At 48.4% G+C, this 15228-nt stretch overlaps 1 protein-coding gene across 2 annotated transcripts in view; it reads right to left on the reverse strand.

Annotated features, from left to right (window-relative positions):
- The window catches only part of LOC143766862 (uncharacterized), a 98411-nt gene that overhangs the window by 74400 nt on the left and 8783 nt on the right, over positions 1 to 15228 (reverse strand). The window lies entirely within an intron of this gene.

A 15228-nucleotide genomic window follows, 5' to 3' on the forward strand; every position in this document is an offset into this window, starting at 1 on the left:
GTACCCTTTGAAATATGATCAGGAGCAGTGCCTCAAGGGGCAAATACAAACGTTATTCGATAATGGTGCCCTGGTACCCTGTGTTTCCCCATGTAACACGCCCTTGTTTCCCGTTAAGAAAAGCCCCCACCCGGCCAACCCTCTGTGTATCGGCTGGTACAAGATCTATGGGCAGTTAATGCAGCTACTGTTCTGGAATCTCCGATGCCTAATCCACATACTCTTTCGTCCCAGATACCTCAGGATGCTGCTTGGTTCACAGTCATCGACCTCGCCAATGCCTTGCCAGTTTCTGTTTGCATTTATTTATCAGGGATGACAATTGACGTGGACAGTTATGCCACAAGGGGCCCAAAATAGTCCCAATCAGTTTGCAAAAAAAATATGGGAGAGTGTCTTTTACCCTGGCAGTTAGAACACCCCTATGTCACGCTGCTTCAGTATGTGGCTGATCTTTTGTTGTGTGCACGAACAGAGCAGGAAGCCATTGTTGCCACTGTTAGCCTTCTCAAGTATCTGGCAGATCTGAACTGTCGGGTTTCGGCCTCGAAACTTCCGTTCTGCCTTGGTCATGTGATATTTTTGGGTCACTGTCTCCTTCAGGGTGTCAGACACCTCTCAAAAGAAAGAAAAATAGCCGTCAGCTCCCTTCCATTTCCAAAAGAGGAGACTGAACTCCAGTGTTTTCTTGGACTATGTACTTATTGTCGTCAGTGGATACTGGACGCATCCCGTATAATGCAACCTTTCTACAATGCCCTGAAAGACGGTTCAAGATATCTGCCAAAATCATCAGCATTCCACACCGGATACGCTGTTACTATGGAAGACACTGTAGTGCACGCAGCTGCACTCCCTCCCTCACTGTCAGCACAAGAAGAAGAACTTCAGGCTCTGTCTACTGCATGTGTTCTGACCAAAGACAGGCGGGCTAATATATACACGGACTCACAGTATGCATTTGGTATTGCTCATGATTTCGGAGCCCTATGGGCCAATCGAGGGTTTATTACCACCGCTGGGTCTCCAGTGAAGAATGCTGAAGCTGTTAAAACCCTCATGGACTCAATCAAATTACCTACCCAGGTGGCCATTATCAAAGTTAAGGCGCATGGTCCTAAGAACAGTCCACAGACTGTTGGTGACGCCTTTGCAAATATGCAAGCAAAAGCTGCTGCTCTCCTACCTATTGACCTGACCATACCAGCTCTGGTGACCACACCGTCTCAGTGTAAACAGTTACAAGAAACACTGACTCTACAGGAAGCTGATGATCCACGACAGACTGAAGTTTTCTGTCGGACCCCGTGAGACCGCTTAATGACGATGCAGAGAATGTCCCCAAAAGAAGAGGTGAAGCAGTGGAAGGCTGATGGAGCACGTATGGACAATGGTCTCTGGAAAAAGGACCAATTTCTGTGTCTCCCTAAGCGGATGTATCCTACTATTGCCACGTGGGCACATGGGCCCACACATCGAGGAAAAAAACCAGGCCCTAGCCCTGGTACAAAAATTCTACTGGGCTCCAGGTATTTCTCCAGTCCTGACAGCACACAACCGTGCATGTAATATCTGTCAGACCTGCAATCCCGGTCAACTTCAACGTGTACTCCCAAAGCATCTTGCTAAGTCCGACTATCTGTTCCAAAGGCTCCAGGTGAACCATATCACGTTGCCTAAGTCTGGAAGGTATGAATATTGTCTGGTGGTTGTCGACATGTTCTCCAGTTGGCCGGAAGCATTCCCGGTTACCAACATGACTGCAAAGACTACAGCGAAGAAACTGGTGATGGAAGTCATATGCAGACATGGTGTTCCAGAAGTCGTCGAAAGTGACCAAGGCCCGGCCTTTTCTTCTCATGTGTATCAGAAGGTTTTGACAAGGTCTGGATCCACTGTAGCCCTCCATACTCTGTACTATCCACAATCCAGTGGGGAAGTTGAGAGGCTGAACGGCACACTGAAGGGACAATTGACCAAAATGATGCAGGAGACTACGGCTCCATGGCCAGAGCTCCTACCCATTGTACTGTACCACATTCACACTACCCCTAAGGCAAAATATGGCCTGTCCCCATATGAGATATTGTTTGGTGCTAGGCACCCAGTTGTAAATTTCCAGTCTCAGTAGTTGTCAGAAGAAACTGACCGTGCTGCTCAATATGTTATTCAGTTTAGTAAAAATCTTGCTAACACCCATGTTTTAGTTTCTTCTTCCCTTCCAGATTCAGCAGAAACCGACATTTGTTACAACTTAAAGTCTGGTGGTTTAGTGGTCGTGAAAAGCCATGTCAGAAAACACGGACTAGAACCCTTGTATGACGGTCCCTACCAAGTCCTCCTCATTACTCCTATGTCAGTAAAGCTGGAAGGAAGGCCGACGTGGATCTATGCATCGCACTGCAAGCTGGTCAAACAGACTAGTAGCAAATAAGGGGACATAATGTTTTGGTTTTCGCATTTTCTATATTATTATTGGTAACCACATGGGACAGCCTAAATTCCCCAATATCCTTGAATAATAAGCTTGTCCAATATCATGAAAGATTAGTAGTACAGATGGGTATAGCCAATAAAATTGTCAGTTCTATTTTTATTTACCCTATGATTACACAAATGTGGGATACATTGGTTAGGGCCACAGATTATCTAGATGATCAAATTTGGGATATATTGGATATACTTAATACTACTGTTGTTGTCCAAAACCAATTTATTATAGTCACTAATTAATACACTGTAGTACTGGATTACTTAACAGCAGCACACGGTAGTATGTGTCAGGTTATTGGACCCGCTTGCTGTCATTATACAGATCCCAATAGCACTATAAAGTTAAAGTTAGAGGATATTCAAAGACTCAGAGCTCAATATAATAAAGTCAATGACCGTAATAAGGACAGTTGGTGGGCAGACACCTTCTCCTTTCTTAAGCCAGCAAATTGATTTAAGGGATTTGGGGGCTGGATAGCTGGAATCTTGCAAAGTTTGTTATATATTGTTGCCTTTATCCTTGTTATGTATGTAATACTAAAACTTGTTCTTTGGTGTAGTTCTGTGTGTATTAGGAAATTCTGCACTAAGACAACTAATGATGAAACCAAAAGCGTTGCCACCCCTGCTCTTCTCTACACCGACTTCACAAAGATATCCAACGAAGATGTTGAAGCCAAGTGCATGGCTATCTTGAAAAGATCCCCACTGCTGTTATCAATAATTGTTATTCGTAAATTCTAGTATACAGGGGGGACGGGTACGCTGCAACAGCCATGGCTGGTAACATGGCACCAGTCATGTGAAGACCAGTACCCCTCGAGCTTAGAGCTTGGGATAGTACCTCTGATGCTGGACATTAACAAAATTTATCTAGGGGGGAATGTGAAGGAACAAATTATGAAAGGTTCTCCATTTTGTGCTAGATTCTCCATTTTGTGCTTTTCGACTCCATTTTCTTGTTGCTGTAAGGTTTCTCTTACTGAGAGTGTTGGGGGACACTCACTTGGCCGCGATATTCAAGCACACGGGCACGGGTGTATAAAACAAAGCAGTCCATGCGGTTTATTAAGCCTCATAAACCGGGGTACGCACAGTTCATAACATGAAACACAACAGGCACCAACTGGTGATATTTACTTGCAGCTTCTAACACTTCAGTGTACGGCTTTGCCTCACGGCCACTAACACGCTGGTCCTCCCTTAACCAGTTCCCAAGGGAGACCACACGGTTCATAGAACTTCACAAGCACTACCGGCCTGTACGATACCTAACGGGAGATCCGGCTCCACCTGCTGACTCCTTGCCAGTCCGCACCTCCGGGTAAGCTGCCTTACAGGGATCACCAACTTGCCTGGCCGGCATACAGTAGTCAGTCCAGACCTCACCGAAGGACTCCAGCTTCCCCAGTTCCACTGTGCACTGCTCCGGGATCCGGTCCTCCTACTAGGACCTCCCACGCCAGCAGGTGCTTTCCAGGAAGCCTCCTCCCAGGCTTCCAACACAGGAACACACCGAGCCCTCAGGAACTCCCTCAGGGATTTTGCACTTGGACCCTTCAGGTCCAAACACTGGAACCACACAGGAACATGTGACCCACACCCTGGTCACGTTATGTACCTGTAACCACACCCACAGTAATGGATCACATGGGCTGGTCACGTGATCCTGACATCACTGCAGGCCAATTCTCACGGCCTCAATACAACTCCGTGCACATCCCGGGGAGACCATGCAGCGCCCCCTACCTGTTACAGGGGTTACTGCATCACATATATCACATATCCCCCCCCTCTGTTCACACCTGTAGGGTTGAACACCTGTCATACACGTGGGATCACGGGATATGTCACGCCCGTTGCCTTGCCCTACCTGTCGAGAGAACCGTCTCAGTCGGTTTTGAGCATCACACAGACCCATCCAGTTGTTGAGTTTACCCCGCCCCCAGCGGTCAACATGTAGGCCTTGAGCTTTGGCCCTTAAGTTACAGTCTGTCCGTGACACCAAACCTTTAGTCAAGTTTGTCTCTTTACTCGACCTTTCTCTCCAGGGTCGCCACCCACGGTTGGTACGGACATTAGTCCCACTTGCAGTCGAGACTAGCAACTGATCAGAGTCTGACCCTCCATCACTACGTCTACTACTGTACATGTCCTTTTTGTTTCCTTTTCCTTGGGAAGAAGGCGGCCACCACCTTATGTTCTGCAGCTGTTTATTGACCTGCCGTCTGTACAGTCTCAGCTGCTCTATTTCTCTCAAGTAGGCCACGCGATACCTCAGGAGCATCCGGATATTCGCTAGACTCTCCTTGGACCCGACAACCAGGAATGACACCATTCCATCTTCACCCACCTGGGCCTCGTCTTCAGCCGCAATCCTCAGTCTCTTCACACCTGACACATCCACCATCTCCTGCATCGCTTTTCCAAATCGGCCAATGAGCTTCGCTACCAGAGCTCTGGGCACTTGGACTGTGTCCTCTAGCAAGCCCAGACGACTTTGAGCTTTCCTGGCTTGCTCCAAACAACGAGTGGCCTCATCATTCTCCCACAGGACCTTCTGCTTCGTGCGGAGGCACCGTAGGTGCATGTCCCTCAGGACAGCCACCCTCTTCACTGTGACTTCCTTAGTAGACAGTACCACCAACTGTTTCGTCTCCAGTGCCCAGTGCACACTAGACGCTTCCACTGCCTTTTTAAAGGCCTCATGCACACCCTCGCGGGTACATGCATCTTGCGCCTCTACGGGTACATCTATTACGCACTTGAAGAGCGGAGTCTCACTTCCTTCAAGAACAGATGGCTCCTGCCTTGCCATGGACCTTTCCATCAAGACACCTGTCACAACCGGGTGACCATCTTGTTCTGCTTTTAGCGCCAACTCCTCTTCAGCTTTACTCTCATTACCACTCTGGTACTGGCACGAGAAGTCTGCGACCACCACCTCTTTTCCTTGTAGAGGGCCTTTTAGTGCTTCACTAAGCACTACAATGTCTTCCTTTAGGGTCTGATACACACTTTGCCATCCGAACAGGTGGCCTCTGAGCTCAGAGACTTCCCTTTCTAGCTCATCCACTCTGCGCTCAGCCGCTTGTCTCAGGACCCTTTCTCGTTCGACATGGTCATTCACCGTCTCTATAACCAATTCCATCTCGCTTCTCCCATCCTCCGGACTGGTGAAACATCCATCACTTGAGGAGGTATTCACTTCCGGCACCATCTCCTTGGTGGCCTCCTCCACTTCCGCACCCTCCGACTCTGCACTGTCAGGGTCGGCCCTCTCTTGCGTCTCAGCGGTGACGTCATTAGGTTCGTCCCTTTTCCCTGGGACTTCAGAGTTCTTCATACACCCCAGGTCCTCAGCATCTTCCGTCAATTCCTCACACGGAGCAACGGGTTCAGCCCCTTTGGCTCTTTTACGTCTCCGGCGACGGGAGGAAGAATTGCCTGAGTCAACCTTATTACACTCTTTTCCACTGGCGTCACCGTCTGAATGGGAGTCGCCACCAATTGTTACCACAGGTCCTGGACCCCGTCCTCCACCCATCAGCACAGGTCCTGGACCCCGTCCTCCACCTGTCACCATAGGTCCTGGACCCCGTCCTCCACCCGTCAGCACAGGTCCTGGACCCCGTCCTCCACCTATCACCATAGGTCCTGGACCCCGTCCTCCACCCGTCACCACAGGTCCTGGACCCCGTCCTCCACCCGTTACCACAGGTCCTAGACCCCGTCCTCCACCCGTTACCACAGGTCCTGGACCCCGTCCTCCACCTGTCACCAGGGCATACGCGTTTGTTACTGGCCATGACTTGTCACAGTCACCCCCAGAATCTGTGTCACACTCCACAGTACGATGACCCCGCAAGTCACTCTCTGTCTGGGTGTCAGCTCCACTTGTCTTATCCACCAGACCACTACCAGTCGCATTGTGGCACACTTCAGGTGACGTCAGGTCAGTTAGTTGGGCAATCGCACCTTTTCCCTTGGTCAGGCCTACCTTAGGACTGTCACCTCTAGGGGGCGCGTTCTCAACATTACTACCACCCATCCACATTATATCCACAAACACGTCACCCTTTTCCCAGAATGCTTCCAAATCTTGTCCTATTACCATAGGACACGGCAAGTCCGGGATTACAGCCACCTCATGGTATGTGGAAACCCCAGCTGCGACAACGTAGAGAGTGGCTACCTGAAGACGTTTAGTGTCGCCAGGTGACACAGAATCTCCTGGACGGGTTCTCAGCACAGACGCTTCTCTCCCCGGGTCTATCAACCCTTGCACACACTTTCCATCCAGCCAAAAAGGACGCAGTCGTGACACCTCACTGATTGCCGACCCTTTTTTGGCTCCGCCCCCTTTCTGGGCAAGTGCTCCGCTTTTTGATACCACCCCGGTTCGAGATTCAGCCCCCCTTCGGGATTCCACCCCTTTTTGGGCCATTACCCCTATTCGGGTTACCGCCCCTTTTTGGGTCTCCGCCCCCTTTTGGGCAACCATCCCCGTTTGGGCCACCGCTCACTATTAGGGATAATCCCCTCCCTGGGATACACCCCGTGGACTCCCCCACGGTACTCAGGCCCCAGTTCACACAGTACACCCCAATGTCTCTGGGCTTGTACTGGCCCTTTAACCCCTTCATGACCCAGCCTATTTTGGCCTTAATGACCTTGCCGTTTTTTGCAATTCTGACCAGTGTCCCTTTATGAGGTAATAACTCAGGAACGCTTCAACGGATCCTAGCGATTCTGAGATTGTTTTTTCGTGACATATTGGGCTTCATGTTAGTGGTAAATTTAGGTCGATAATTTTTGAGTTTATTTGTGAAAAAAACGGAAATGTGGCAAAAAAATTGAAAATTTCGCAATTTTCACAATTTGAATTTTTATTCTGTTAAACCAGAGAGTTATGTGACACAAAATAGTTAATAAATAACGTTTCCCACATGTCTACTTTACATCAGCTCAATTTTGGAAACAATTTTTTTTTTTGCTAGGAAGTTATAAGGGTTAAAATTTGACCAGTGATTTCTCATTTTTACAACAAAATTTACAAAACCATTTTTTTTAGGGACCACCTCACATTTGAAGTCATTTTGAGGGTTCTATATGGCTGAAAATACCCAAAAGTGACACCATTCTAAAAACTGCACCCCTCAAGGTGCTCAAAACCACATTCAAGAAGTTTATTAACCCTTCAGGTGTTTCACAGCAGCAGAAGCAACATGGAAGTAAAAAATGAACATTTAACTTTTTAGTCACAAAAATGATCTTTTAGCAACAATTTTTTTATTTTCCCAAGGGTAAAAGGAGAAACTGGACCAGGGACGTTGTTGTCCAATTTGTCCTGAGTACGCTGATACCTCATATGTGGGGGTAAACCACTGTTTGGGCGCACGGCAGGGCTCGGAAGGGAAGGAGCGCCATTTGACTTTTTTAATGAAAAATTGGCTCCAATCTTTAGCGGACACCATGTCGCGTTTGGAGAGCCCCCGTGTGCCTAAACATTGGAGCTCCCCCACAAGTGACCACATTTTGGAAACTAGACCCCCCAAGGAACTTATCTAGAAGCATAGTGAGCACTTTAAACCCCCAGGTGCTTCACAAATTGATCCGTAAAAATGAAAAAGTACTTTTTTTTCACAAAAAAATTATTTTAGCCTCAATTTTTTCATTTTCACATGGGCAACAGGATAAAATGGATCCTCAATTTTGTTGGGCAATTTCTCCTGAGTACACCAATACCTCACATGTGGGGGTAAACCACTGTTTGGGCACATGGTAAGGCTCGGAAGGGAAGGAGCGCCATTTGACTTTTTGAATGGAAAATTATCTCCATCGTTAGCGGACACCATGTCGCGTTTGGAAAGCTCCTGTGTGCCTAAACATTGGAGCTCCTCCACAAGTGACCCCATTTTGGAAACTAGACCCCCCAAGAAACTCATCCAGAGGCATAGTGAGCACTTTAAACCCCCAGGTGCTTCACAAATTGATCCGCAAAAATGAAAAAGTACTTTTTTTTCACACAAAATTTCTTTTAGCCTCAATTCTTTCATTTTCACATGGGCAACAGGATAAAATGGATCCTAAAATTTGTTGGGCAATTTCTCCTGAGTATGCCGATACCTCATATGTGGGGGTAAACCACTGTTTGGGTGCACGGCAAGGCTCGGAAGGGGAGGCGTGCCATTTGACTTTTTGAATGGAAAATTAGCTCCAATCGTTAGCAGACACCATGTCGCGTTTGGAGAGCCCCTGTGTGCCTAAACATTGGAGCTCCCCTACAAGTGACCCCATTTTGGAAACTAGACCCCCCAAGAAACTTATCTAGATGCATAGTGAGCACTTATAACCCCCAGGTGCTTCACAGAAGTTTATAACGCAGAGCCGTGAAAATAAAAAAATAATTTTTCTTTCCTCAAAAATGATTTTTAGCCCAGAATTTTTTATTTTCCCAAAGGTAATAGGAGAAATTGGACCCCAAATGTTTTTGTCCAGTTTGTTCTGAGTACGATGATACCCCATATGTGGGGGTAAACCACTGTTTGGGCGCACGGCAGGGCTCGGAAGGGAAGGCACGCCATTTGGCTTTTTGAATGGAAAATTAGCTCCAATCATTAGCGGACACCATGTCGCGTTTGGAGAGCCCCTGTGTGCCTAAACATTGGAGCTCCCGCACAAGTGACCCCATTTTGGAAACTAGACCTCCCAAGGAACTAATCTAGATGTGTGGTGAGCACTTTGAACCCCCAAGTGCTTCACAGAAGTTTATAACGCAGAGCCATGAAAATAAAAAATAATTTTTCTTTTCTCAAAAATGATTTTTTAGCCCACAATTTTTTATTTTCCCAAGGGTAACAGGAGAAATTGGACCCCAAAAGTTGTTGTCCAGTTTCTCCTGAGTACGCTGATACCCCATATGTGGGGGTAAACCACTGTTTTGGCACACGTCAGGGTTCGGAAGGGAAGTAGTGACGTTTTGAAATGCAGACTTTGATGGAATGCTCTGCGGGCGTCAGGTTGCGTTTGCAGAGCCCCTGATGTGCCTAAACAGTAGGAACTCCCCACAATTGACTCCATTTTGGAAACTAGACCCCCAAGGGAACTTATCTAGATGTGTAGTGAGCACTTTGAACCCCCAAGTGCTTCACAGAAGTTTATAACGCAGAGCCGTGAAAATAAAAAATGTGTTTCCTTTCCTCAAAAATATTTTTTTAGCCCAGAATTTTTTTATTTTTGCAAGAGTAACAGGAGAAATTGGACCCCAAAAGTTGTTGTCCAGTTTCTCCTGAGTACGCTGATACCCCATATGTGGGGGTAAACCACTGTTTTGGCACACGTCGGGGTTCGGAAGGGAAGTAGTGACGTTTTGAAATGCAGACTTTGATGGAATGCTCTGCGGGCGTCAGGTTGCGTTTGCAGAGCCCCTGATATGCCTAAACAGTAGAAACCCCCCACAAGTGACCCCATTTTGGAAACTAGACCCCCCAAGGAACTTATCTAGATGTGTGGTGAGCACGTTCAACCCCCAAGTGCTTCACAGAAGTTTACAACGCAGAGCCGTGAAAATAAAAAATCATTTTTCTTTCCTCAAAATAGATGTTTTAGCAAGCAATTTTTTATTTTCACAAGGGTAACAGGAGAATTTGGACCCCAATATTTGTTGCCCAGTTTGTTGTGAGTACGCTGATACCCCATATGTGGGGGTAAACCACTGTTTTGGCACACGTCGGGGTTCGGAAGGGAAGTAGTGACGTTTTGAAATGCAGACTTTGATGGAATGCTCTGCGGGCGTCAGGTTGCGTTTGCAGAGCCCCTGATATGCCTAAACAGTAGAAACCCCCCACAAGTGACCCCATTTTGGAAACTAGACCCCCAAGGAACTTATCTAGATGTGTGGTGAGCACGTTCAACCCCCAAGTGCTTCACAGAAGTTTACAACGCAGAGCCGTGAAAATAAAAAATCATTTTTCTTTCCTCAAAAAAGATGTTTTAGCAAGCAATTTTTTATTTTCACAAGGGTAACAGGAGAATTTGGACCCCAATATTTGTTGCCCAGTTTGTTGTGAGTACGCTGATACCCCATATGTGGGGGTAAACCACTGTTTGGGCACACGTCAGGGCTCGGAAGGGAAGTAGTGACATTTGAAATGCAGACTTTGATGGAATGGTCTGCGGGCGTCACATTGCATTTGCAGAGCCCCTGATGTACCTAAACAGTAGAAACACCCCACAAGTGACCCCATTTTGGAAACTAGACCCCCGAAGGAACTTATCTAGATGTGTGGTGAGCACTTTCAACCCCCAAGTGCTTCACAGAAGTTTATAACGCAGAGCCGTGAAAATAAAAAATAATTGTTCTTTCCTCAAAAATTATGTTTTAGCAAGTAATTTTTTATTTTTGCAAGGGTAACAGGAGAAATTAGACCCCAGCAGTTGTTGCCCAGTTTGTCCTGAGTACGCTGGTACCCCAAATGTGGGGGTAAACCACTGTTTGGGCGCACGTCGGGGCTTGGAAGGGCGGGAGCACCATTTGACTTTTTGAACGCAAGATTGGCTGGAATCAATGGTGGCGCCATGTTGCGTTTGGAGACCCCTGATGTGCCTAAACAGTGGAAACCCCTCAATTCTAACTTCAACACTAACCCCAACACACCCCTAATCCTAATCCCAACTGTAGCCATAACCCTAATCACAACCTTAACCCCAACACACCCCTAACCACAACCCTAACCGCAACACACCCGTAACCCTAATTCCAACCCTAATCCTAACCCTAATCCCAACCGTAACCCTAATCCCAACCCTAACCACAACTGTAACCCCAACACACCCCTAACCCTATCCGTAACCCTAACCACAAGCCTAATCTTAACCCTATTTCAAACCCTAGCCCTAATTCCAACCCTAACTCTAATTCCAACCCTAACCCTAAGGCTATGTGCCCACGTTGCGGATTCGTGTGAGATTTTTCCTCATGATTTTTGAAAAATCTGCAGGTAAAAGGCACTGCGTTTTACCTGCGGATTTACAGCAGATTTCCAGTGTTTTTTTGTGCAGATTTCACCTGCGGATTCCTATTGAGGAACAGGTGTAAAACGCTGCGGAATCCGCACAAAGAATTGACATGCTGCGGAAAATACAACGCAGCGTTTCTGCACGGAATTTTCCGCACCATGGGCACAGCGGATTTGGTTTTCCTTAGGTGTACATGGTACTGTAAACCTGATGGAAAACTGCTTCGAATTCGCAGCGGCCAATCCGCTGCGGATCCGCGGCCAATCCGCTGCCAATCCGCTGCGGATCCGCGGCCAATCCGCTGCGGATCCGCTGCCAATCCGCTGCGGATCCGCTGCCAATCCGCTGCGGATCCGCTGCGGATCCGCTGCCAATCCGCTGCCAATCCGCTGCCGATCCGCTGCCGATCCGCTGCGGATCCGCTGCCGATCCGCTGCGGATCCGCTGCCGATCCGCTGCCAATCCGCTGCGGATCCGCTGCCGATCCGCTGCCGATCCGCTCTGTGTGCACATGCCATAACCCTACCCCTAACCCTAACCCTACCCGTAACCCTAACCCTACCCCTAACCCTACCCCTAGTTCTAACCCTAGTTCTAACCCTAACCCTAGTGGAAAAAGAAAAAAAAATATTTTCTTTATTTTATTATTGTCCCTACCTATGGGGGTGATAAAGGGGGGGGTTTATTTATTATTTTTTTATTTTGATCGCTGTGATAGAACCTACCACAGCGATCAAAATGTACCTCTAATGAATCTGCCGGCCGGCGGGCGCACTGAGCATGCGCCCGCCATTTTGGAAGATGGCGGCGCCCATGATGGAGGCGGACGGGGACTGGGAGCCTCGGTAAGTATAAGGGGGGGGAGATCGGGGCACGGGGGGGGCGTCGGAGCACGGGGGGGTGACATAGGAGCAGGGGGGGAGCGGGCAGGAGGACGGGGGAGCGGACAGCAGGACGGGGGAGCCGGCAGGCGGACGGAGGGGACCGGACCCTATAACGGAGCACTGGGGGGGCGATCGGTGGGGTGGGGGGGGGTCACATTAGTGTTTCCAGCCATGGCCGATGATATTGCAGCATCGGCCATGGCTGGATTGTAATATTTCACCAGTTTTTTAGGTGAAATATTACAAATCGCTCTGATTGGCAGTTTCACTTTCAACAGCCAATCAGAGCGATCGTAGCCACGGGGGGGTGAAGCCACCCCCCCTGGGCTGAAGTACCACTCCCCCTCTCCCTGCAGATCGGGTAAAATAGGAGTTAACCCCTTCACCCGATCTGCAGGGACGCGATCCCTCCATGACTCCACATAGGCGTCATGGGTCGGATTGGCACGGGTTTTCATGACGCCTATGTGGCGTCATGGGTCGGGAAGGGGTTAAGAGTCTGCACAAAAAGAAAATTATTATTTTTTTTTCTATGTCACTTTCACCAGCTCCTGCTGGTACCGTCACAGCTCCCGCTGCAGTCACACACAACCGGCACCTCCAGGTGCTGCCAACCACAAGCCACTACAGCTCCGCCTGTGGAACCTCTCGCTGCAACCACGGCTACTCTCCACACGGCTCTGCACGGGTCCACCGCCGCCGCTTGTCACCTTCGTGACCCCACCGAGTCACAGCAGACGCTTGTCACTTTCGTAACCCCGCAGAGTTACCGCTAGACGCTTGTCACCTTCGTGGCTCTGCCACAGCAATTAACTCCACGTGTGCTAGCGGGATTGTTGCCAAAATTCTCCACCAATTGTAAGGTTTCTCTTACTGAGAGTGTTGGGGGACACTCACTTGGCCGCGATATTCAAGCACACGGGCACGGGTGTATAAAACAAAGCAGTCCATGCGGTTTATTAAGCCTCATAAACCGGGGTACGCACAGTTCATAACATGAAACACAACAGGCACCAACTGGTGATATTTACTTGCAGCTTCTAACACTTCAGTGTACGGTTTTGCCTCACGGCCACTAACACGCTGGTCCTCCCTTAACCAGTTCCCAAGGGAGACCACACAGTTCATAGAACTTCACAAGCACTACCGGCCTGTACGATACCTGACGGGAGATCCGGCTCCACCTGCTGACTCCTTGCCAGTCCGCATCTCCGGGTAAGCTGCCTTACAGGGATCACCAACTTGCCTGGCCGGCATACAGTAGTCAGTCCAGACCTCACCGAAGGACTCCAGCTTCCCCAGTTCCACTGTGCACTGCTCCGGGATCCGGTCCTCCTACTAGGACCTCCCACGCCAGCAGGTGCTTTCCAGGAAGCCTCCTCCCAGGCTTCCAACACAGGAACACACCGAGCCCTCAGGAACTCCCTCAGGGATTTCGCACTTGGACCCTTCAGGACCAAACACTGGAACCACACAGGAACATGTGACCCACACTCTGGTCACGTTATGTACCTGTAACCACACCCACAGTAATGGATCACATGGGCTGGTCACGTGATCCTGACATCACTGCAGGTCAATTCTCACGGCCTCAATACAACTCCGTGCACATCCCGGGGAGACCATGCAGCGCCCCCTACCTGTTACAGGGGTTACTGCATCACATATATCACATTGCTTAAAGATAAATTCTGTTATTTAATTAGGTAAAAGGTTACAGCTGCCATGAAGTAATTTTATCTTGTTGTTCACAAGCCTGGTATGCAACTAGGCTATGGTTCATAATTGGTATAAAGACCTTGAGTCTTCTGACTCGAGCCAGATAATAGATTCGGGGGTGTATCACTATACAAGACTGAGGCATCTGTTAGAAAAACATATACTATGCCAAAAAGACATGACCATATCTGTAGTTTCCATTTTTCCTGTATCTTCATGGGTTAAGTTTTTTCTGTATTCTTATAGGTTAAGAACTGTGAGCGTGTTCTTATGCTGATTGGTTGAAGTATAGTTTCTATGACTATGAAAACTCATACACAATAAACGGGGGCCAGAGATCTGCTCGATCCCCCATACAGAGACACACGTCTCCGTCTGGTCATTTTCAGTTGCCGGCAACGCCCTGTAGATTAATTTGGAAATCACTGAGTTAACCGTGAAGGATCAATTTAGATCCTCCCTCAACAACACCATTTTAAATTGCCTGTAATTATGTTCCAATTCCTTCCCCCTACCAATCAACTCCAAGAACCCCCACCCCCCACCACACACGAACAGCCCTGACCACCTCAGGCTCGTGAGTGCCCCAACGCCACCAACGCCCTTTCCACCCCTTCTTGTAATGCCAAAGTCCACAAATCAATTCCAATCGCATTTAAGTGAACTCCGTCCTCCAACCAGTAATTACCAACCCCCGATTCCAATTCAAAATGCCTGACGCTAATACCCCCATTTCTGGAAATGAAACCTGATACTGCCCTGTTTAACTTTACCCTAGCTCTGTTAATACCCTTCAAAGATCTAGCTACCCTCCACCGCTTCCTAGGCACAATATCTGACCACACGATCAACACACCCGGAAACGATACCCGCAAACTCAAAAAAAAAAAATCGAACCGTATGTCTCTGATTAATTCTCTGACCGGCCGTACCCCCAAATTATTCCCCCAAAATGCACAATCAAAATGTCAGGCTGTCTATCCAAACGAACAGCGCTGGAAAATTCAGAAAGGGCCCTACTCCAAACTATCCCCCTAAATCCCAACCAACGAATGACCACGCAGCGCCCCAATGCATGAACGAATGTCCGAAGATCCAGGCTAAATAGGGG

The sequence above is a fragment of the Ranitomeya variabilis genome, chromosome 4 (genome assembly GCF_051348905.1).
Source record: "Ranitomeya variabilis isolate aRanVar5 chromosome 4, aRanVar5.hap1, whole genome shotgun sequence".
Lineage (NCBI taxonomy): Eukaryota > Metazoa > Chordata > Amphibia > Anura > Dendrobatidae > Ranitomeya > Ranitomeya variabilis.